This window comes from Perognathus longimembris, chromosome 6 (assembly GCF_023159225.1).
Source record: "Perognathus longimembris pacificus isolate PPM17 chromosome 6, ASM2315922v1, whole genome shotgun sequence".
Taxonomy (NCBI): domain Eukaryota; kingdom Metazoa; phylum Chordata; class Mammalia; order Rodentia; family Heteromyidae; genus Perognathus; species Perognathus longimembris.
Genome location: NC_063166.1, coordinates 27,203,257 through 27,226,357, shown reverse-complemented (window position 1 = coordinate 27,226,357; position 23,101 = coordinate 27,203,257). Strand labels below are relative to the sequence as shown.

Genomic DNA, 23,101 nt, shown 5'->3' with positions numbered 1-23,101 from the left:
CTTACAACCTGCTCATACTCCTCACTCACCAATGGCCTGTAAACAAAGCCACTGCCTGTAATTTCCAATTGTATGATAAAAGAAAAATAGTCCCTTGAAGAAATTGACATAGATAGGGGGAAAAACAGGCTTGATATGATACAAAAACAAAAAAAAAGTCTATCACAGCTATTCAGCTTTGTATTACTACAATGAAATGCCCCATACAACCAATTTTACCAAGAGAAAAGATGAATTTAGCTAACAGTTCTGCACGTTCATAGGCTGGCAAGCCTTGTCCCTTAGCTGCACCACCTCTTGATGGTTAGCAAGGGCAGGAGCCTGACAGTGGAGGGGCGGGGTGGATAAAAGAGAAGGAGGGAGAGAGAGAGAGAGAGAGAAGGAACAGAGACAGAGAGGAACAGGAGAATTAAAGAGAAGGGAAAAGGAAGAGGGAGAAGGAAAAGGAGAGGGAGAGATAGAAGAAGAAAGAGACAGAATCCTTTTACAGGCACACTCAAGCTGGATGCCAGTAGCTCATGCCTGTTAACCAAGATACTCAGGAGGCTGAAATCTGAGGATTGCTGTTTGAAGCCAGCCCAGGCCAGCAAGTCCATGCAACTCTTACCTACAATGAACCACCAGAAAAACTGGAAGTGATGCTGTGGCTCAAAGTGGTAGAGCACTAGCCTTGAGGGCTAGAGCTCAGGGACAGCACCCAAGCCCTGAGTTCAAGCCCCACAACCACCAACAACAACAACAAAAGGCACAGCCACAATGACTTACACATCTCCCACTAGGCTCCACCCCCTCAAGATTCCATCACCTTCCAATAGTGCTACCTTGTGGAAAATCCTTTCATCATTAACATTTTGGGATCTCCAAACTAATATCGAAACCATTTAGGAAATATCCCATTTTTCAGTTCAAAAAAAATCTGAAAGAGCTTTTGTTGTTGTTGTTGTTGTTGTTGTTGTTTTACAGCCAGATTCTCTTTATTCAGACTTAAAATAATGGATCTGGAGCTACCTACCATCCAGCTACTTATATTTGTACTGGTATAATAATAATTGTAATATTAATTGATTAATTTAGCCCAAGGCACTCAAGTGTCTGCATAAAATTTAGAATGTAATTGCAGCAATAAAAAGATAAAGTGAGGTCATTAAAATATAAAAGATGACAACTGCAAATTCAGGCAGTCTTTGGTATGCACTGAACATTTTGCTATTTATTTATGAGGCATTGTTTACAGATTGCTAAGGAGAAGGTTCAAGATGAGGATAATTTAGATGAGCTGCTTATATACAGTTGTCAAATAAAATTGCTCGTTAGGACTGATTGCATTACAATGGCAAATCCAAGAATATACTCCACAGACTACTGATCTGGTGTGTGCTAATGGAAGAGTTCACAGTGAACACGTACAAATCCTCAAGCAACTTGAAGACATAGTATCCGTGGGAAACCTAGCAAGAAAGAATGCAAGTAGACAAGTGGAAACAAGTCAAGAATTAACTGTTTTGAAGGGTCAGTTTGTGATTTCTAGTCACAGAATTGGAGGAACAAATTCAGCAGGGATAAGTCTTGAGTGACCTACAGCAGAGCAAATCGGCTGTAGTTTTGAAGGCCACTAGAGGAAAGAAGTGACTTTTTCCTGGATTCCATTAAAGCACACACACACACACACACACACACACACACACACACACATTATTATTGACTACAAAATAGGAGGCAGAACTGTATTCTAAAGCTTATGTTTTAGTAATCATCTCAGACCCAAATCTCATAACCCAGGTCAGGTCTTCTTGCTGCCCAAATACTTCTCGGTGTTAGGCACAGAATCATAGGGCATATGAACCCAAGCCATTCTATCTCAGCAGTGACAACCATCCCAGCAACAATTACACTGTGCAGCTTTCATCCCCACCACCTGGGCAATGGAAGTCCCTCAGAGACAATGCAGCCACTATTGATTCAACACTTAACCCCTATCTATTGAGTGACCTTTATGTGACAGGAAGCCAAACAGCCTCTGAGCTCAGAGAGCTTTTGCTCCAGTGGGAGACAGGGAGGGAAGGAATAAACACACACATACACAGTAAAATGTCAGATGTTGAGAAGGTTTAAAGTGGAAAAGAAAGTGGCTGAGAAGAGATTACTACTTTAGAAAGTATGGACAAGAAAAAGTTCCCAGACAGGATGCTAAGCAGAAATGGGAAAGCCTGTGTAAGTTAACTTCAGTTTGCTATTTCTTAAAGAGACAAATAACCCTAACTTATTTTTGTTTGTTGTTTGTTTTGAATGGTACCTGGGCTTGAATTCAAGGCCTCCTACTCTCACTCTTACTCTTTCTTGCTTAAGGCTGATGCTCTACCATTTGATCTACTCCTCCCAGATTGCTTTCTGGTTAAATGAAGATAGAATCTCATTGACTTTTCTGCCCAGCCTGGCTTCAAACAGTGATCTTTCAAATCTCAAGTCTCCTGAGTAAGCTAGGATTATAGGTGTGAGTCACCTGTGCTGGGCTTAACCTTGACTTTTAATAGGAACAAAATGCAGTGTAAAAGATAAAAGGAAATCCGTTCTCTGTTTTCTTAGAATTAATTTTATGGAACACTTAAAAGCATTCACTTATTTAATCCTCCTAGCAACTTTGAGAGGGATGAGTTATTATTACATCTCTCTTCTTCACAGCTGAGCTCAGTAACTCACTGGAGCCTACACAGCTAGAAGAGGATGAAATATTGCACCTTCTGATTATTTTTTGTTTTATTTTTTTTGAAAGCTACATTGAGGTATAACTGATATTCAGCAGTTGACAACTACTGAAGGTGTACAGTGTGAGAACTTTTGACATAATAATATCCCATTAATCCACTCCTACCATCCACTCTTCCTGCCTGCTTGATTCCTCCCTCCATCCTTCCTCATGTCGCTATCTCCAAGCAACCATAAATTTGCTTCCTCTTGGTATAGATTAGCATGAAATTTTGAACATTTTATGTAAATAGGATCCTATAGGATGGATTCTTTTTAGGGAGTGTCATCAGAATTATTTTCCTGTTCATCCATGTTGTTTCAGATAAGACAATTGCCTTTCTATTACTGAACAGTGTTCCATTGTGCAGACGCACTACAATCTGTCCATTCACCTGTTAAAGACATGGGGCAGTTTCCAGTTTTAACTATTACAAAGTAAGCTGCTATGAACACGTGTACACTCCTGATCAGTATGTGATGTGGTTACCCTACAGAAGATAAAAATAGAATGTACAGAAACTGCTCTGTGTCACAAAATTCATACTGGAACAGAGCCAAGGCTATTAGTGTTCAAGAGCTGGGAGCCCACCCTCATCTATGGATAATGAGGAGCCACTGAAAACACAGTTGTAGATCCTTTAATTCCAATGTCATCTTTGTTCTCCTTAAGCAAAAGATAGATTGCCTTAGATAACCCAGCGCAGAAATCCCTGAAGTCTCCCACATTCACTAACAGTGTCACTGTCAACAATTCCTTTTGCTCCTGACAACTCTTTTTCTTATCAGTCAAAATCACAGCCAAGTTCAAAGCTGACTCATGGCTCGTGAAAATGGGAGACAAGCAGGAGATGAGCGAAGTGGTTGTAGCTGCCTGACTGCCGTGCTGGTCTAGTCTTCTTCATTGTCATATCACCCTGATCAGGAGAATTTGAGCATTTCAGACCACACACAACTTCGGAGAGCTGAGGGCCATAAGATAGGATATACCACAGGTTCAACCCACCTGCAGCAATCCCTGGCAGAGGTGGACTTGAATCCAACTTTCCTGATACATACAATCCAGAACCTTCCCACATATACCAAAATGCTGCTGGAGGTTCAAGGTTTATATCAAGCAAGTGTACTAAATTTAAGCAAGCGAATCTTTTTTTCCATTTTATAAGAAATTCAGTGGCAAGTGTCATTCTGTAAATGTTTACTATACAGTTGTGTGATCACCTACCTCCCAGATATTTAAGTTGTCAAGATGCAGAGTAAACCCTTACTAGCGAGGTAAACGCTGTAAGAAACCCAACACTTGTAGGTAGGGGGAAAGAAAGCAGTATAAGTGAAACAAATACATGATTCATCCCCCCCCCCCGCTGTTAGTTTAAGTTATAATTACCTAAACTTTAAAAATAAAACCTGAACAGCATGACTGTCTCTGCCACAAAACAAGCAAAGTACATCCCACTGCCTCAGCTCACATCACGCATTTTAACAACTGCTGTTTTAGCTTTAGACTAATTAAAGATTGACTCTTGGTGCACTCATTCCTGTTGCAATTCAATAACTCACAACCATAGGCTAGAACTGATGACACTTCTGAAGGCTTAAAGATGGGCACTTAATGTATTACAAGGTTATGAAAGGTTCCCATTTAACTCAGGAGAGCCTCAGTGGATTGGCTTAGAGTGACTGTTTTTCCTCTTAACAACTTCAATCATAAGGTAACAGGCTAGGAGAGTTTCTAATTAGGCTGCTGAGATATGCAGTGGTGATAACATTGCTTTATGATGGTTGGCCAGAAGTCAGGTTAAAATTCATAGCACATGGAGAGCCTTGGCAGCAATATGCTGCCAAGAATTGGCCAAAACCCACCTCTGTGCATCTCCCTATGTATTATTCTAGCTCATCTTAGCTTTGATGTGTAGAGAGAAAGTCTGGTTTGAGACCTTTATATTTATCTTGACTTTAATGATGCTCATTTATGTAATGTAGGCTTTTCCATTTCCAGCAATGGATAATGAGAGAGAATGCAACCAACCATTGTCCTTCTCAACTAATTTTACTGAACATGATGATCTCCAATTCTATATACTTAGAACGAACATAATTTCATTCTTCTTTATGACTGAGTGACTATACTCCATTGTGTATATGTACCACATTCTTTTTTTCCGTTCATCAATTTGGGCTGTCTTATAACTGGATCATATGGAAGGTCTATTTTGGTGGGGTTGTTTTAGGCACCTACATACTGGTTTGTGCAGTGGCTGCACTAGCTTACTTTCCCACCAAGAGAATATGTGGGTTCCTTTTTCTCTGCATTCTCATTCACCTTGTTGTTTGTGTTCTCCTTGAGGCAGAATCTCCCTGTTGTTTTGGTTTTCTGAGCATTCCCTCATATATTATTTGGCCATTTGTATTTCTTCTTGGAAAGCTGTCAGACCCTGCTTCTTCCTGCTTCCATGAATAGGAGGAATCTTTATTTGGTGACAAATGTCATTGCTAAGAAAATAAATGTTCCACTGATTTTGAATTTGCACCTGCCAACATATAATAGTTTCTAGAGGTTGTAAGTCATCTGGAAATTATAAGATATGAATGACACATATAAATTTCTTTTGTATTTGGGGTTATATGTAAGAGTGTGTAATACTGTGGTTCCATAAACCTTCCATGCATCTCTCCTTTGAGTTGCCTTCCTTTTGCTGGGACAATAGAAAAAATGAGTGATAAAAGATGACAGTTCTGGCTGGGAATGTGGCTTAGTGGGAGAGTGCTTGCCTAGCATGTATGAAGCCCTGGGTTCGATTCCTCAACTCCACATAAACAGAAAAAGACAGAAGTGGCATTGGGGTTCAAGAGGTGGAGTGCTAGCCTTGAGCAAAAAGAAGCCAAAGACAGTGCTCAGGCCCTGTGTTCAAGCCCCAGGACTGGCAAAAAAAAAAAAAAGACAGTTCTGTCTATTTAGAGCCCAGGTCATTTCTATGGACTGTTAACGTCAAAGGACACATGGAATTAATTGGAGACAATTGCAATTCTCTCACTACATTGCACCACTGCTTTTCATTGATTAGCAGACATTACCCTCTGTTCTTCTACTGGTAAACCAAGGCCAATCTCTTTGTTTATTACAGACAGCAACCATGGAAGAAAAGGAGGAATGATAATGAGCCAAAAATTTAACAAAGCCATACAAGACAGGAATTCCTGTGTGGCAGCTGAAGAGAGAGAGAGAGAGAGAGAGAGAGAGAGAGACTGAGAGCACAAGAGGCGCCCTGGGCCCAACTTCTGAGCTCTTAGGGACACTCAAGTCCTAAGCCTCTAGTTCAATCTGTTCAGTTATGGTTCAGCTTGTCTCTATTTGCTACTTGACCAAAGAATGGAAAATATGTTAAAGAGGATTAAATAACAATGTCTTTAATTAAGAATCACCCTCCCCACTCGCAATTACCTATCTATATTTGATCTTTTCACTCAAAAAATAATCAAAGGAAAGTTAATACAGCTCTAAATATTTAACAGTAAATCTATTTTAAAATAAACTTTCTCATTTAGACTTTATTAAATGTTGGAGGGCAGGTATGCATATGATTCTGTGCTTTAAAAGATCCTATCCATCCCTCTAAGATTGACTAGAATACTGTAATGTTCAAACATACACTGAACATCCCCTTTGTAAATAAGACAGGGTAGAGGAGCAAAGACATAGGATATTAAAAATCAACAATGCGGGCTGGGGATATGGCCTAGTGGCAAGAGTGCTTGCCTCTTATACATGAGGCCCTGGGTTCAATTCCCCAGCACCACATATACAGAAAGCGGCCAGAAGTGGCGCTGTGGCTCAAGTGGCAGAGTGCTAGCCTTGAGCAAAAAGAAGCCAGGGACAGTGCTCAGGCCCTGAGTCCAAGCCCCAGGACTGGCAAAAAAAAAAAAAAAAAAAAAAAAAAAAAAAAATCAACAATGCAACTCATGAGTGGGGCTCAGAAGGGAAAACAGGGGAAGAGTGAAGGAAAGGGGTGCCCAAAAAGGAATGTACTCATGACCTGACTTATGAAATGGTTACCTCTCTGTACATCACCTTAATAATAACAATATATTTTAAGGCCATGGAAGATGTGATGGTCACTTTTGGGTTTAGGCTTCTTTTAGCACCCCAGACATCCTCAGGATCTCTCTCTAGTCTTTTCCAGTCATTGATCCTGACCACATAACTTTCCTGGCCGGCCTGACCCTGACTTGCACCCACTAACTCCTATTTCTCCTCAGGTGTCTGTACAAAACCACTTCCTCCAAGAAGCCCTCATTCACCACTGCCCAGACTAATCAAGTCCTCCTGCTTTGCATGGCCACAACTCTCTTTCCCCTGTTCTAGTTTTTCCCACACTTTGTGGTCATTGCATGTTTAGTTCTCTGCCAGTAAGTCACAACTGTAAAAGTCTGTGAGAGTAGAAACTCAGTGTATCCTGTTTTTTAGCATGAATGTTCTCACTGAGAGCTAGTGGCTCATGCCTATAATCCTAGCAACTCAGGAGGCTGATGAGATCTTCAGATCTCAGTTAGAAGCCAAACTGGGCAGACAAATCCAAAAGGCTCTTATCTTCAAATAAATGGCTCAAATAGTAGAGTATAGCCACAAGCAAAAAAGCCTATCAATAGACTAAGACTCTGAGTTCAAACCCTAGTACCAACAAGTGCACACACACACACACACACACACACACACACACACACACACACAGATTGTTCCCTCAGTCATGGTGCTAAGCAATTATTTTCCAACTCAACCAACAATGGACAAATGAAATGTGAGGCATAAACGAGAAGATTTGAACAGATTGGTATTCTCCAAAGTAGAGCTATTAGACTTTAGTTCCAGAAGATTTCCAGAAAAAGAGTACTTATGTTTTGGAAAACATTGGGTTAGACAAAACTAACCCAGCTACAGTGCATGAAATATCCAAGGGGAGGTGAATGATATTACTCAGATACAATGGCCACATAGATTTTTGTTCTTCAGTAGAATATAGCCTAAGAGCAGTATTCTATGAAGCCTCTATTGGGCAGGGCCACAAGAGAATAAGGAGAGTGCATGAGAAAGTAGCTAGAGGAAGATGAAAATGGTGTAGAATACTAAGGTGACTTTGATAGCAGGACATGTGGCACTGGCGAGGCTTACAATGAGAGACTAGCAGGGATACAGTGAAAGGCCAGGAAGGAAATTCACTGCCATGCTGCAGGGAAGAAATATCAACCTTTGAGAAAGGATGTCACACGCTAACTTGGTTTAGGGATGGTGGTTCTGGCAGCATCTGTGGAAAGCAAAGCAGAGAGAAGAGCAATTTGCCAATAAGGGGGCTAAGGGTATAAATTAGTGAAATGGAAGCTGGTAGAGGAAGGAAGATTCTCAACAAGTAGATGCAATGGCAAGTGAGGTCCATTCAGGAAAGAATAAACCAGGAGAGACTCCAACATTGAAAAAGTGAGTTAGTTAATACAAACAAACAAAACAATTAAGTAGACTGGGTGGCATTGTTGAAAGTGAGAGGAGAATCACAATGTGGTGTCCCATATTGGGGAGTGCTCAGAGGTCCAGATAAACTCTATGTATGCACAGCAGTGTTGGGGGTGGATTTTAATGGAGCACCCCCATCCAAGTCAGTAATGTGATTTTGTAATATCCCATCCAACTTATAGATAAATTACCACATAGAATGCTGGGCTTTTTGCCTATGTGGTCAGCATGGATCTTTCTGCAGAGCCATTTCTGTATAAACCACCATTTCAGACGGATTTCCCAAATGTCTCCTATTCCTGATTAATTCCATGATGACACTAGTTATTTATAATTTTCATATCGGTTAATATATGGAGAAGTGGCTGAATGACAAAGCTTCAATGATAAAATACAGAAAGATGAAAGAAATATATATATATATATGAAACCCAAATTTTAGTTAATTTACTTGTTTTTACAGTGCTGGAAGTTGAACTCAGGACCTCAAGCATGCTAGGCAATCAAGCACGTTACCACTGAGCTATAACTCACCCTCTGAAAATTTTGTTTGTGAATGAGTATTGAATTGAATGTTTGCAAGGGAAAAAAAAATTAAAAGGAGTGAGAAATAACACAATCATTAGAAAAATTCTCTGAAACCAAAAATATGAAGCTAGACCCTCCTGGGTCTGTCTCCTGATTCTAGTCCAAGTTCTGTGGCCCCTGGGGAAAGAAATATGTGCTTCTCCAGATATGAACCAAAGAAAAAGATGAGGCTCAGAAACAGTTAAGGGATTTCAATACATGGTGAATGATACATAGTCAGATTCAAACTCAGGGCAAAATGGCAGGCAGTTACTTTCCACCCATCTGAAAACTGTAAAAAGGGGGAAACTAGGCTTGTTTTATTCTTACTCATATGGCCAGTCACTCCGAACTCAAAGCAGGCTGTTGATTGCTGTTGGTCGAATGAACAAATACATATTAGTCTACACAAGTGAAGACAGTGAGTTCCTTATGTCCTTGATCTTTTCCAGCATTACTATTCCCCCTACCAGCCCAGTGAAGTGTTCATGAACCTTTCCACATTCACTGAAATGTGGTGATTGGCTGACAGACTTAGGAAAAGTTGTGCTGATTGGCTGAATCTTCAGCCAAAGCAGAATTCTTAGAAGAGGAAGAGAAGGGATCTGCAGGAGGGAGGAGAAAAGGAAGATAGGGTAACAGTGGATGAATATGATCAAAACACATTATGCATATGAATGAAAACGTCATACTGAAAACCATTTAAAATGTGTCATTTTAAAAAAGAAATCCATTTTTATACACTAAATTGAGCCTATTTGGTAATCAAAGTAGTGACATAATAGTGCATATATTATTTAAAATAGCTTTTAAATTGTAATCTTTGAATTGTATATCCTTGATAAAATTTATTTTGTCAGTAAAGCAAAACAATAATCACCAAAGAAAACTAAAACAGAGTTCCAGCCATATAGTAGCTTGGGGACTCAGTGGAGCAAGTTCAGGGTCAAGTGATGGAAATAGTGGATGATCTGTACAAATAGCTAAAACATTGCTAGAGATAGTTCTTTAGGATTGTAGTATTATCATGAAGGCTGGAAAATGTAGTTGTAAGGAGCCTGAGTCAAAGGGAAAATGTCTAAATGAAAGGAAGCATGATTAGTGAAAGAAAGGAATGTCTTCAAGTCCCCATAAGGTTTTAGGAATGAAATTCATCATAGTGATTGGGAAGGGTTGTTGATGGGGATAACAAACTATATAATATGTGATGTATCTCTGCCAGATATAATGCTGAGGTCTTAACACAGAGACCATTCATCCTGACAGTAATCCTAAGACATAGACACTATTTTGATTCCCTTTTTAGCTTGTCACAGATCACATAGCTGAAGTAATGACTAACATTTTTAACCCTGGTTTGGCCTGAATCCAGGGCCTGAGCTTCAAAATCTCTATTTTACCCCCAGAAGGATGTGAATATGGGGAACACTTTATTTCTCTGTGTATTAGGCCTTTCTGTATGATCCTAACCATTGATATGTACAGGCTGCTCTTATGCTATAAAATATTTGAATACTCACTCATTTCCTCATATATTAAATTGTACTTCCAGGCAATTTCTCCCTGTTACCTTGTTGGTTTGCCAAGTCTCAAGAGCATTTTGAAATAAAATAAAATAGACTTGTGTGGAGATGGAGCCAGAACATTAAAACATTCATGTGCAATGAATTCATGTGATAAAGGGCTTCAAAGCAATAGGAAGCCTGGCTTCTCCATTCTCCAGGAGTTTCACCACAGTGGAGGTGAAGCTTAAGCCATGAACACCAAAGAACAACATGGCAGTGCTTTCTAGTGCAGACACTGTCCTAACCCAAACTTTCAGTGGAAAGACCAAGCAAAGACACTGTGGTTACATGGGGAGCTCCCTGGAGGACATAAATTGGCCAAAAAGTATATGTGTTGGAAAGGCTATTACAACCAGGAAGGGATCTGATAGCAATGACAGCGATTTTTCTCACCATAGAATTGTAAAAGTATACAAATGCTAATAAAACTGACTTTTGAAAAGCAAAGATAGTAAATATCTTCTTAAACCAATGTAGGTTGAAATCTTTCAGATTTAGTATGAAAAAGAAATTGATACATGCATTAGTAATCACTCTAGCTGGGTGATTAGGTCTTCTCATGGTGTTTCTCTCTCTTTCACACACACACACACACACACACACACACACACACACACACACACACACACCCCACTCTGGCCTGGATCAACCATAAGGAAAGGGTGGGGTTACCACCTAGAAGTGGTATACCATCTTCTCTGTAGCTGAATGACTAGAGATTGAGTCTTCTGTGCTGTTTCATACCTAATCCCTGTCTCAGGCTGTTCGAGGTCTTTATTAAATAGCTTCTGGAGTGTCCCCATTCTATCCCACTATCTACCAAATCACTCCAACACTAAATTGCTTAAAACAACAATCATTTTGTTGTCACTGGCTCTGGTGACTCATGAGGCTGTAGTTCCCATAGTGATTGTTGGGCAGTTGGATTGGGATATTTGGAAATTCTCTCTCTGGCTCTTCACCTAGGCTAGGTTAGGCTTCCTCATTGCCTGACAGCCTCAGCCCAACTAACTGCTTCCCTGCCAGCTGACAGCTTCAAGGTGGAATAATCCTACTAGTGAGGTAGGGTTGCGGGTATGACTCAGCCAGTACTGAGCATATAAGTGAGGCCTGAGTTCTATCCTGAACACCAAGGAAAATGCCCAACTACTTAGGCACTTGCTATGTTACTTTTTCTATGTGTGTATATGTGTGCCAGTCTTGGGCTTGAATTCAGGGCCTGGGCATTTGCCCTGAGTTATTTTGCTCAAAGCTAGTAGCATTCTACCACTTGAACCACACCTCCACTTCCAGTTTTTTGGTAGTTCATTGGAGATGAGTTTCACAAACTGTCCTGCCTGGACTAGTTTTGAACCATGATCCTCAGATCTGTCTCCTGAATAGCAAGGATTACAAGTGTTAGCCACTGGCACCTGGATATATTGCTTTTTATGATGGAGTCTTTGCAGTCCTAAGAGTTATATCAACCATACAAACCCCAACTATAATTCAGAGATAGACGAATTAGGTCCCACCACTTGATTGGGGGACAGCCAGATTTTAGAAGAACATGTGGAATAGAAAGCATGGTCAGTCATGTCAGTCGTGTCCATCTTTGAAAAATCACAACCTGCAATTTACACACAGTGAGACCAAAGGAGGATATGCTTGGAGGAGGAACACAAAGGCACAATGCCTATGTGCCTCTGGTCGTATAAAATAATATTTATTGGGAGCTGGGAATGTGGCTTAGTGGTAGAGTGCTTGCCTAGCATACATGAAGCCCTGGGTATGATTACTCAGCACCACATAAACAGAAAAGGCCAGAAGTGGTGCAGTGGCTTAAGTAGTAGAGTGCTAGCCTTGAGCAAAAAGAAGCCAGGGACAGTGCTCAGGCCCTGAGTTCAAGCCCCAGTACTGGCAAAATAAATAATAATATTTATTGAAATGAACTCCTGGAAATGAAAACAAAGTGGGTTTTTTTCTTTGTCGTTTTTGTTTTCTTTTGGTCTTCTTTGTTCATTTATCTGTCTTGGGGGGAGGGGTGAGAAAAGGGCACAGGAATGGAGGGACAAAGGGTGAACAAATGCAGCAGTGGTACTCATAAGACACTATGTTGAAAATGAACTATATAACTTGTGGGTGGAGATGTGGGGGAAAATTGGGAGAGAGTGAAGGAAGAGGTGACATGGTTCAAAAAGAAATGTACTCCACCTGACTTATGTAACTGTAACCCCTTTGTACATTAGCTTTATAATAACAGTTTTTAAAAGTACAACCTGCAACATGTCTGGCAATTTGAGAACTCCCTCACCACCACCACCCCCACCCCCACACCAATGTGGCCAGGAGCATTCACTATGTGCTCTACACCAAACCCACCAGTGATGCCTTACAAGCATCTCCATAGGTCTCTTCCCTAGTTCACTAAACTGAGGTTAAATGACCTGCCTGCAATGAGCCAGTAGCAGGTAACAATCCCAGGCCTCTTGCTACTTTACTCACAGCCTTTTACAAACTCATTCACTTGCCCATTAGCACAGCCATAGAATATCTCTTCTCCCCTCTTACATCTCCTGCCAGTCTTATTCCTATTTGAACCCCAGTCATGACATCGATTCCACATGGTGCCTTGGAGGGAATTAAAGGGAGCAAGCTAAGCCTGTGGGAAACTGCCTTTTCCTGTTGCTCTCCCGAAGTGAAGTTGTCACACAGATATTCTGCTGAGCTAGCTGAAAAGCAGTGTGAAAAATGGCCTCTGAGATTGGCAGTGGCACCAACTTGGCAGGGAGTGAGGTAATAACTGCTCTGTTATGGATTATGCCGGAGCTCTCAGATCTTGTTCCTGTCAGGCTCTGCCTTCATTCTGGGAAGCCCCTTGCGAAGCAGCCCTCTTCGCACTGAAGAAGAATCTCTTGGCCCCCATACCTTGCTTGCTTATTGCATTGCAGGCTTTCCATAGCAGAGCAGAAACAGGCTGCTCTAAGTTTAGCAGCTTAGAGAGCTTAATATGGCTTTGGCAAAGAGATCTCCATAAAGAGAACCTTAGTGAGTTGGCCAAGAACAGCATGAGACAAAATTAGCTCCTATTAAACATTATAACTGGAAAAAGGGAGCAAGAGAAGAGGGAGAAAGAAGAGAAGGAAAAAATCAAGGGGACACAAAGGAGAATGGGACAGGGAAAGAAGAAGGGAAGAAAACAGAAGTTGTGAAAGTCAGTACATTCTCCAGGCACCAACAGGCAGTTGAGCAGAAAAAGATGGGATGAGATAAAAGAAGAGGATTCACTTTTGGTGTGACACACTCACTGAGTAAAGTCTCTGTGGATTTTACCTTTTGCAAATTATAATATAGTTGGACCCAAATAGCATGTAATCTTTTCAGATTGGCTTTTCTTCACTTAACAATGTGCATTTAAGTTTTCTTCATGTCTTCATAGCTTGGCAGTTCATTTCTTCTTGAACCCACGGTTTAAACCCATGGTTTATTTACTCATATTCTGAAGGATATCTTGATTGTATCCAAGTTTGGAGAGAAAACTGCTATTTATGAGTAGTGTGTGTGTGTGTGTGTGTGTGTGTGTGTGTGTGTGTGTGTGAACTCCTTTGGATAATAACCAAAGAGCAAGATTTCTAGACAGAATAGTTAAAGTATACTCTGTAAGAAATTACCCAACTTATTAAAAGCATGGAGCTCTATTCAAGATGCCCCTTTTATCAAATATTGGCGGTAAGTATCTACTTTATTGCGTTGTTGTGGGAAGCAAATGGTGCATATAAGATGGCTTAGTAGGATAGTATTTAGTACTTAGTAAGCACTAATAAATATTGGCTATTATGTCATAATAGTAATTGTGATGATAATGGTGGTGGTGATGCACCAAGTGATTATAGAATTGGAAAGGGGAGATATGGGGGTGAAAAGAATATTAGAATATTATTTCTAGTATTAGAATTCTCCAGACATTTAGTCCTCCCATAAGGTTAATCCTGTGCCCCAAGGTGAATTTGAAGGTAAATGGCACATCATTCCTAATTTTGAAGAGTTTTTCATCCAGCATATCATATGATTCCGATAGAGGGTGATAATATATCTTATTTATATTTTTTGAAGTAGGATCCTGCTATGCAGACCAGGATGGCCTCAAATTTTCCATCCCTATATCTCCCCTTCCTGAAGGCTAGGATTATAGACTTCCACCACTACCCCTGGCTATAATACATTCATTTACAAAGGTAGGGGTGATAACACAGATGAGAGGACTGCAGGAGTAGAGAAAAGCTAGGCCCAACTGTTGAGCAAGACTTGAAATATTTTGCTGTTTGGTGAGAAGCAGAAGAAATAGACTTTAAACAAAGATAGGAAGTCATGGAAATTCTGGTGGTATCAAGCCAAGTAAAATCAAAGATTGTATAGCAAGGAGATGAACTGGAAAGGCCCATCAAGCAAGTTTATGATTGCCTGGCAGACCATAGCAAGCAGTACAGATTTTATCTGAAAGGAAAAAATAGGTTTTTTGTTTTTATTTTATATGCTTAAATGTCTGCTTTGACACAGGCTCACACTGAAGGCACAATAGCATATGAACTTGAAAGGGTAGAAAATAGAAATCAGACCAGGCAAAGGATCATGATGACTTCTGTCAGGGCCAAACCCCTGAAACTTGAGGATGGTAGATATGAGATTATATGGTCTGTAGAAAATGATCTGTGTATCTCTGACCCATTTAATTGGACAATTGGGGCAGCCCAAAGAATTTTTTTTTCCAAACCCATGAATCTGTTCATCTTCACGATGACATGAAAGAAATGGAATCTTTAGGACTATTTCATTTCCAAGCATGTTTGATATTTTTCCTGCTCCACCCCAAGAGATTACCATGTGAGTTATGCCTTGACACTTAAACCAATTGAGACTTGGCAATTTAGTTTGCTAAAACTCCCAAAGAGGGTCTCAAAGTAGAAATTCTAACTCCAAATATAATCCAGGGCTGGGCCATCTAATGTGGAAGCTACTAACTACATGTGAGCACTTGAAATGTGTCTAGTTCTGAGATGTGATGGAAGTATAAAATGTACAATCAAATTCAGAGATTTAGTACAGGGGAAAGGAATAAAAAGTATTTTGCTAATTTTTGTACTTATCTATTGACATGATCACATCTTGAATATGTTAGGCTAAATAAACCACATTATGAAAATAACAGTACTAGTGTTTTTAATATTACTACTGGAAAAGTCAAGATTGATTATACATGTGACTCAGTTTTGATTGGTGTCTATGATGATCTTGATTTCTGCAGGTCCAATAGTTAATGACTAAACAGATTAATAATGTATTTTCTATTATTGCTCCTCTGCACATTACAAAGAAAGGTTTTGTTTTGGGACATTTTCTATTACCTTCTAATGTGTCCTTATTCTTTTTTTTCACTTTTTTTTTCTGACAGTATTAGTGTTTAGTATTAGTATTGGTATTAGTGAGCTCAGGGCCTCAAGTTTACTTGGCTGGTCTCCTCAGCTGGTGTTCTACCATTTTACACATACCTCCAGCCTCTTTTTCTTGAAGTAAAGCAACATGGTCTTTTCTTCTCAAGCTGGATTTGAACCTTGATCTCCTATATCTCAGCCACCCGAGTACTTACAATTGAAGGAGTGAGCCACTGGCACTAGGGTCCCAACTCCCCACCCCCCATTTTTTGCTTTAGTTTTCAGATACAACATCTAGTTTTGCTCAGTTGGGATTACAGTTACATTCTGCCATGCCCATCCCAATATCCCTTATTCTTAGTTTTATTTATTTTTTGCAAGTCCTGGGGCTTGAACTCAGGGCCTGGGATCTATCCCTGGATCTCTGTGTGCTCAAGAACAGTGCTCTACCACTTGAGCCACAGTTACTTCCAGCTTTTTTTTTTTTTTTAGTAGTTTATTGGGGATAAGCGGCTCATGGACTTTCATGCTTGGGCTGGCTTCGAACTGTGATCCTCAGATCTCAGCCTTCTGAGTAGCTAGGATTGATTACAGGCATGAGCCTCTAGTGCCTGGCACCTTATTATCATTAAGAGAGGAGTTCTCATGGCGAACTGCCACAACACTTTGTATGTTGTTTACTATACCTGCAGAGAGAGACATAAACAAACACCAATCTGTCATTCGGGTGTTCACATTTATATTTCTCTCATGCATATCTTGTTTTCCTTTGAAAAACTGAGCACTAAGTACAGAGACCTGACTGCTAATTCCTTCTTATACCCCTGGCTCCTCCAGGTGAGGATAAGGAGAACAGTAATTATTCTGAACTCGCCTCAGAGGGACATGTATCAAAGTATTAAAAAGTGATTCTGAGGGTACAGCATCCATCCAATAGTGTCTGTTTTAAGATGATCATAAAATCTAACATGGGGCCTGGCAAGAAAGAATTAACAGTTTCCTTTGGTGCATATGGGTGGGGAGGCAGAAGGGACTGGCCAATACGATCATCTGTTCTCACAGACAGAATTAATCCTTCCCAATTCGACAAACTTGGGGGAGAAAGGGAGACTCAGAGTCCACAAGGCATGTAGATCATCTTGGTTGGCCTTGGCATTAAACAGTGAACACACTAGAGCTTTTAAATCCTGCTCACTAGTGCGGTGCTCATGTATTGCTGTTCTCAGTTCTCAAAGAACCTCTCAATCTCTGCTGAGCCACGGAACACACTGACTCCTCCATAGGTGTCATTTGGATGGAGAAGGCGCATGCTAAGACGGGGAAATTGAGAAAGAATAAAATTATTCTCATGATTAACCTAAGATGGTGGTTGGTGGCTTCAAAAGGTCTGGCAATTGGCCTTAGGGACTGTGATGTGACTAGAAGTGAAGGCTGGGGATAGGGCTTGTCCTGTAAGAGATACTTGCTTAACACCCAAGCAGATTCTGCTTGATATTATGCTTAGTTGAGGTGACTAGAGGAGATCAAGGTCAGAGCAAGAAGGCTGGGTACCCCCAACGATCCCACTGACATTTTGCAGAATGAAGAAAGGTGGCAATAATACTAAATAGTGTACATTTTAGGTTTTGTGCACACGTGTTGCAAATCTACTAAGACTTGGCAATTCATGGCACAGTCTATCCTTTGAAAATCTATTCAGCGACTTTTCCAATCTACAGAGAGTTTCTCTCTGTGAACATCAAGGATGCCAGTGCAGATGCGGCTGGGGAAATCTCTGCTAACTCAGAGGTTGCTGGCACTTGGGAGGGCTTGTACCCCAGAAGAACCAAACCAAAAGAAAACATCAGCACTGCTAAAGAAAAATAGCAAGCAGTTCCCCTAGGGAAGGTTCTAGGAAGGTTAATTACCATTAGGGTGTTGAGTGTCTCCCCCTCTGTGGGTGAGCGGTGGGGGCGGGGGCAGCAGATGTTGACTTAGGTGAGGGGCCAGGAGGAGATTAGCTTTCTGATTAGAACTCAAATAGCCCACTTTGAATTATCCAGGGGAGCTGCCAAGTCAGGTGATGGGATCACAGAATAACTCCCTGCAGAAGGAGACAAACTGCATGTTAAAAAGCTCAACAAATACTCTTTAAAAACAGAAAAGAAAAGGAAAACAGCTCCGGCTGTGAGTTGCAGACTGTTAAAGGGCCGCTTTCTTGCGATCTTCCCGGCTGCAGGCGGAGTCAGAAGCCGGGGGCGCTCTGGGAAGGCCAAGTGCAGGGTCTGTGGGTCTGGTTCAAGGTCTGCTTTGCACTCCTCCCACCCCTGCCCCGTGTCGCCTTTCGAGATGCCCCCTGCTTCTGACACCGGTGGCCTCCCCTGCCCGGGACAAAACTGGACTTCTTACAGATTGTAGCCGGGCTTCTGAGAATTGTGGCTTTGTGAAGGTAAGAGGAGGTGATCCTGTATGCCTCCTGGCTAGGCTGGGGGGCGGCTGCTTGGGGGTGAGGTCTGAGTGCCCGCGGGTCACGCCCAGGAGGAGGGGGATGTTTCTGAAGCAGGCTGGAGGAAGCATCAGGGAGGGGGCGCGAGAGGTTTAAAGGGGGAGAAAATGGACCCCTCTAAACCAGATGGTTGGCTACCTAGTGCAGGGTGAGTTGAATCCTCACCCCTCCCCAATTCTGGCTGGCTCCTCGCCCTTCTCATTGCACCCCACGAGGGAGCTGGTTAGCTTCCAGGGCACTGGCGCGGCGGGGGTTGGGGGGGGGGCGGAAGACGAAGGGGCTGCCTGGCACCGCAAGGCTGTGTGTGTAGCATGTGGATTTGCAGAGCCTGGCGCTGGTGGAGACTGTTGCTCAGTTGCAGAAAGCCAAGCTATTCGGAGAGCCAGCAAACAGCCCAACGGGGCAGAACCCATGTAGGAAGCAAGAGCTCCGGGTGGTGTTTAAGGTATGCATGAGGAACTTGGCATCATTTTGGGGTGCTTTTTGAGTTTCTTGTTGATTTTGATCAGTGGGTTTTTACATTGGTTGGGGGCACTGGCGGCTTTAGAGAATTTACCCATTGTAGGAGCTACCAATATTGAAGGATGTATGGGTTTGGAATTCTTGAACCTGGTGTCCGGAGTAGATGTCTCTGAAACTGGTGGGGGTTTTTTTGTTGTTTTTTTTTTTCTTTTTTGAGGCAAACCTCTCTGCAGTGGAGGGGCTGGGAGTTCAGGATTCAGGCTGAGAGCTAGCTTTTCCCAACCCCAGCAAGTTTCATGCTGGAAAAAGACAGGAAAGGGGCAAAACTGTTCTTTGGGGGAATTGGGGCACAGTAGAAAAGTGGTAGTAGAAAAATGACCTGAAAATACAGGGTCAAGTGAGGAATTACATTTGGTTGGGTCTTATTTGGGTTTCTTGTGTGCTGAGGTTTGTTTCAGAGAGATAACAAGCAACACAGGAACTGTTACCAGCCCACTGTGCCTAGGGGTTGCTCTAATAGATTGGCTTTGCACTGGTTTGTATGGTACCTGAAAAATAGGCCAGGCATTAGTTTGGAAAGCTGAAATCTAATTGCTATTCTTCTCTTGGCCACATGAGATGCCCTAAACAAAATCTGGTGATGATGTTCACATCCAAAAAGAAAATATCCTGGCAATACTGAGAGATATCCAAGTTGTTGTTACATTCTTTTTCCTATCTCACTTTACTCCTACTTTGGGGCAAACATTGAATGTTTCTAACTTAAACAACTTTTTAGAGTGGTACAGTTATCAATGTGAAAGGACATTTGAATAGCTGAATAAAATGATTTTGAGATTCTAAGTTCTCCAAGGACAAATATCTGTGGCTACATCTGAAAATTAAGACGACTGGGGGGGGGGGGGGGAATTCATGGGTTTCTTCCATCTTTTCTCTTGGGGCTCTATTCCCTTCATCTGGTCTGATGCACTACAGATACAACTCAGCAACAAGCCAAAAGGCCTCATGAAACTATATATTTGAGATATGGATACTATGGTATTATAAATATTTGTCATATATTAGAAAAGCTCATGAACATTCTTTTTAAGACTATGATGGTCTCCCAAGAAAACATTGCTTAAAGCACTAATGGCAACACAGAGAAAACCCTTTATGCAGATTTCTGTAAGTTGAAACTTGCTGAAAACATGCATTCCACACTTCAGTAATGTCCTGGAACCAGACAATCATAAAAATGGCCTCCAAACAGCACAAGACAAGATGCTCTGAGTAGTTGTGGAAGACATTGTTTTAGGCTCAAATATTCAAAACTTTGGTAACATACCTAGATTTTGGTATCCACCTTTCTATGTCAAGAATCCAGACAATGCTTTACAGAGGGGTTTTGTGTGTGTGTGTTACTTTCAGTATTATGGGCCATCTGGGAACTACAGCTTGGATGGAAAGTTTTGTGCATACTGGATAGTTCAACACTTTATGGAACAAGTGTCCAAAAGATGTGAACTAGAATAGATTGTGAAGATACAGTTCTTATGGCAATATTGGTGCTTTGGCTAACATGATAGGTTTTTGCATCAGATAAATTGGGGTTCCTGTTCTAATTCTGCCACCTCTTCATTAAGAAAACATTAGGCAAGTTTCTTTCTAAGGCTCAGTTTCTTCATCGGTAAAAGTGAGAATAGCAGATTGTATGGGAAGTAAGTTAAATGATACATGGATGAAGCAATATATAATATTATGCCTGACTTAGATAGATATTAACAAAGACTGCTATTACCATGGTACAGCCACAAAGTATTTTCAAACAAGAATAAATGACCAGAAAATAAAGAACATGTCTGACATTTTAACTAAGCACCAGTGATTCTTGACATCTGGCATTATTCTGCTGACGTGTTTGCCTCTTTATGAGGAGGCATCTTCGTCACTGTTTGGGACAAAAGAGTCCATTGAGCCGGTTTAAGCTGTGCAGAACATTGGTGGTGGCAACCAGGTATGGAATTTCTCTCCAGACTTCCTGGGCTCTCCCTTCTGCCTGAAATGTAAGCTTGGAACCACAAAGTAGAGGCACTACAAAGGCAGAGCAGCTCTGTTGTCTGGACATCCCCAGACACCCTCCAGTGGGTGTTGCTGGGTGCATCAGGTTTGGTTTTCTTGCTTCATCCCTGCTGTGAGTTTTGTCTCCTCTCTTGTCTTGTCTGGAGCCAGAGTTTTTTAATCCTTCTAGAGGAGCGCCTAGATGTATAGGCCTATACAGACTATGACTGCTTTTTTATTTTCTTTTTGCTGTTCCTTAGTATGGAAATTCTGAGATTCCCATAAAAGAAACTCTTGATTGTATAACATAAAGTCCTAAGATAAAGGCATAATTAATATAAAGGTTCCAAAAGGCCTTTACTTTGCATCTCATGAGCATTTAGCATCCTGTAAAGTACAGGATTCAGAAGGAAATTGACTGAATAACAAGATCCTCTTACATGCACTGGAAGTTTACACAATAACAAAAATTTAAAAACATAGAAAAGATAACCCAACAGAATTGCAGAAAAATGAGATAAGGCTTCAAAAACAAAGAAACACATATTGAAAAGTGAAAATATACCAAACTTGGAAAATTATAATGCTCATGAAGAAGAAAAAGTGCTAAGAATATGAACAAAGCAGGAGAGAACATATACTTGAAAGTCTGGATTATATACTCTGTCTGAGGTCCTGAGTTAAGTCCTTTGCATTAAGTCTATTTTCTCACTTATAAAATGGTAAAAATAATTCCTACCCTATTCCCAGGGTGCCTGAGAATAACAAAACTAAAGAATAAACAAGAACCTATTCTTCTTCCTAATGCAGGGACCTTGAACTCCATCTAGGCCTATTTAGCAGCTATTAATATCTATGTTGGATTAAAGAAAAATGACCAAAAAAATGAAAAAGTGTGTGTATGTTACTAAAAATCAAGATTTTTTTCCTTACTGATAATAAAGAAGATCACTTACTATTCTCTATAATTAGTTTGTTAGAGCTGTCATGATAAGCTGTGTGGCTTAGACCACAGGAGCATATTCCTTCTCGGTTCTTCAGGCTAAGTTCAAGATCAAGGCTGATGTCTCTTGACGCTTTTCTTTCTGGTGGATTGATGGCTCCCTTCTCCCATAAGTCATTCCTTGGTCTCTGTGTTGTTTGTGTCTTAATCTCTTTTTATAAGGACTTGGTTCATGGTTGGATGAGGCCCCTGTGACTTTGTTTTACCTCAACCACTTCTTTAAAGGCCTGATTTAATTTTTAATTTTTATTTTTTTGTCTGTCCCAGGGCTTGAACTCAAGGCATGGGTGCTATTCCTGAGCTTTTTCACTCCAGGCTAGCACTCTACCACTTTGAGCCATAGTCTACCTCCAGTTTCCTAGTGGTTAATTGAAGAGTCTTATGGGCTTTCCTGCCCAGGTTGGCTTCGAACTGTGATCCTCAGATCTGAGCCTCCTGAGTAGCTAGGATTACAGGCAATGGTGCCCAGCTTAAAGGCCTGATCTTTGAAGGAGTCACATTTTGAGGTTTGGAAGGTTAAGGTTCCAACATACAAAACTTGCAGAGGTAACTCAGTTCAAGCCTTAATAGCTATCAAGTTAAGAACATTATTTTCTTAACATACTATCTTTGTTTTCTGAGTTAGATTCATAAAGGAACTTACTACATATTTTAATAAAGGGAAATAGTATCCCCAAATTTCCATGGGGACGTCCATGAAAGACGCCTTGGTAAGCCTGGGTCAAGCTTCTCAAGAGAGCTTGACTTGCTGGGGCATCTAAGAAGGAAAGTTAGAGCCTTGTCTTATGGACTTCAACTAGAGGGTCTGTCAAAACTAGTAGATTGCCTTTAGCAAGGTTGCATCTCAGTGGTGGTGGCTATTACTAGAGGATGGATTTCACTCAGTTTTCTATTTGATGCTCCTTTGAGCTCAGAAAGGGTCTGGTGTTTCTACTACCTTTCAATATCCTGTCTCTTAAAGGGAAGTGAAAATTCACCCTGTCATCTAAGTTCCTGCTTGTTCTGCAAGACCATGTACTATCATGGCCATATTTTTCCAAATCAGTTCCCAGCCCTCTCTTTTCCCATTTAGCTTGAATAGTAATAATCAGTGGCATTAGTACCTTTCAGTGCCCTTATATGTATGCTCTCTCATAGCATGCACATTTGCTGCAGAAACAGAATTTGAGGCTGGAGAAGGTGATCTGCATGTGAGATTCATTAATCACTTTTCAAATCTCATCTCTCTGATATCAGAGGAGTTAGAATGCCCATCTCTTGGCTGAAACATCCTCATAAATACAGGAAGGGTTGAACGAACGTGACAACTGTTCTAAATTCACAGCC

The 23,101-nt window shown here is 41.0% G+C and overlaps 1 protein-coding gene across 10 annotated transcripts in view; it reads left to right on the top strand.

Moving 5' to 3' along the window:
* Positions 1-23,101, top strand: part of Phactr1 (phosphatase and actin regulator 1) — a 432,942-nt gene that overhangs the window by 161,314 nt on the left and 248,527 nt on the right. Inside the window, exon 1 of one of the 10 annotated variants that reach the window (XM_048348468.1) lies at positions 18,030-18,213. The exons of the other annotated variants lie outside the window; for them this stretch is intronic. The gene's annotated coding sequence lies outside the window, so the exon portion shown is untranslated. Of the gene's footprint in view, positions 1-18,029; positions 18,214-23,101 lie in introns of those variants that run through there. 10 annotated transcript variants of the gene reach the window in all.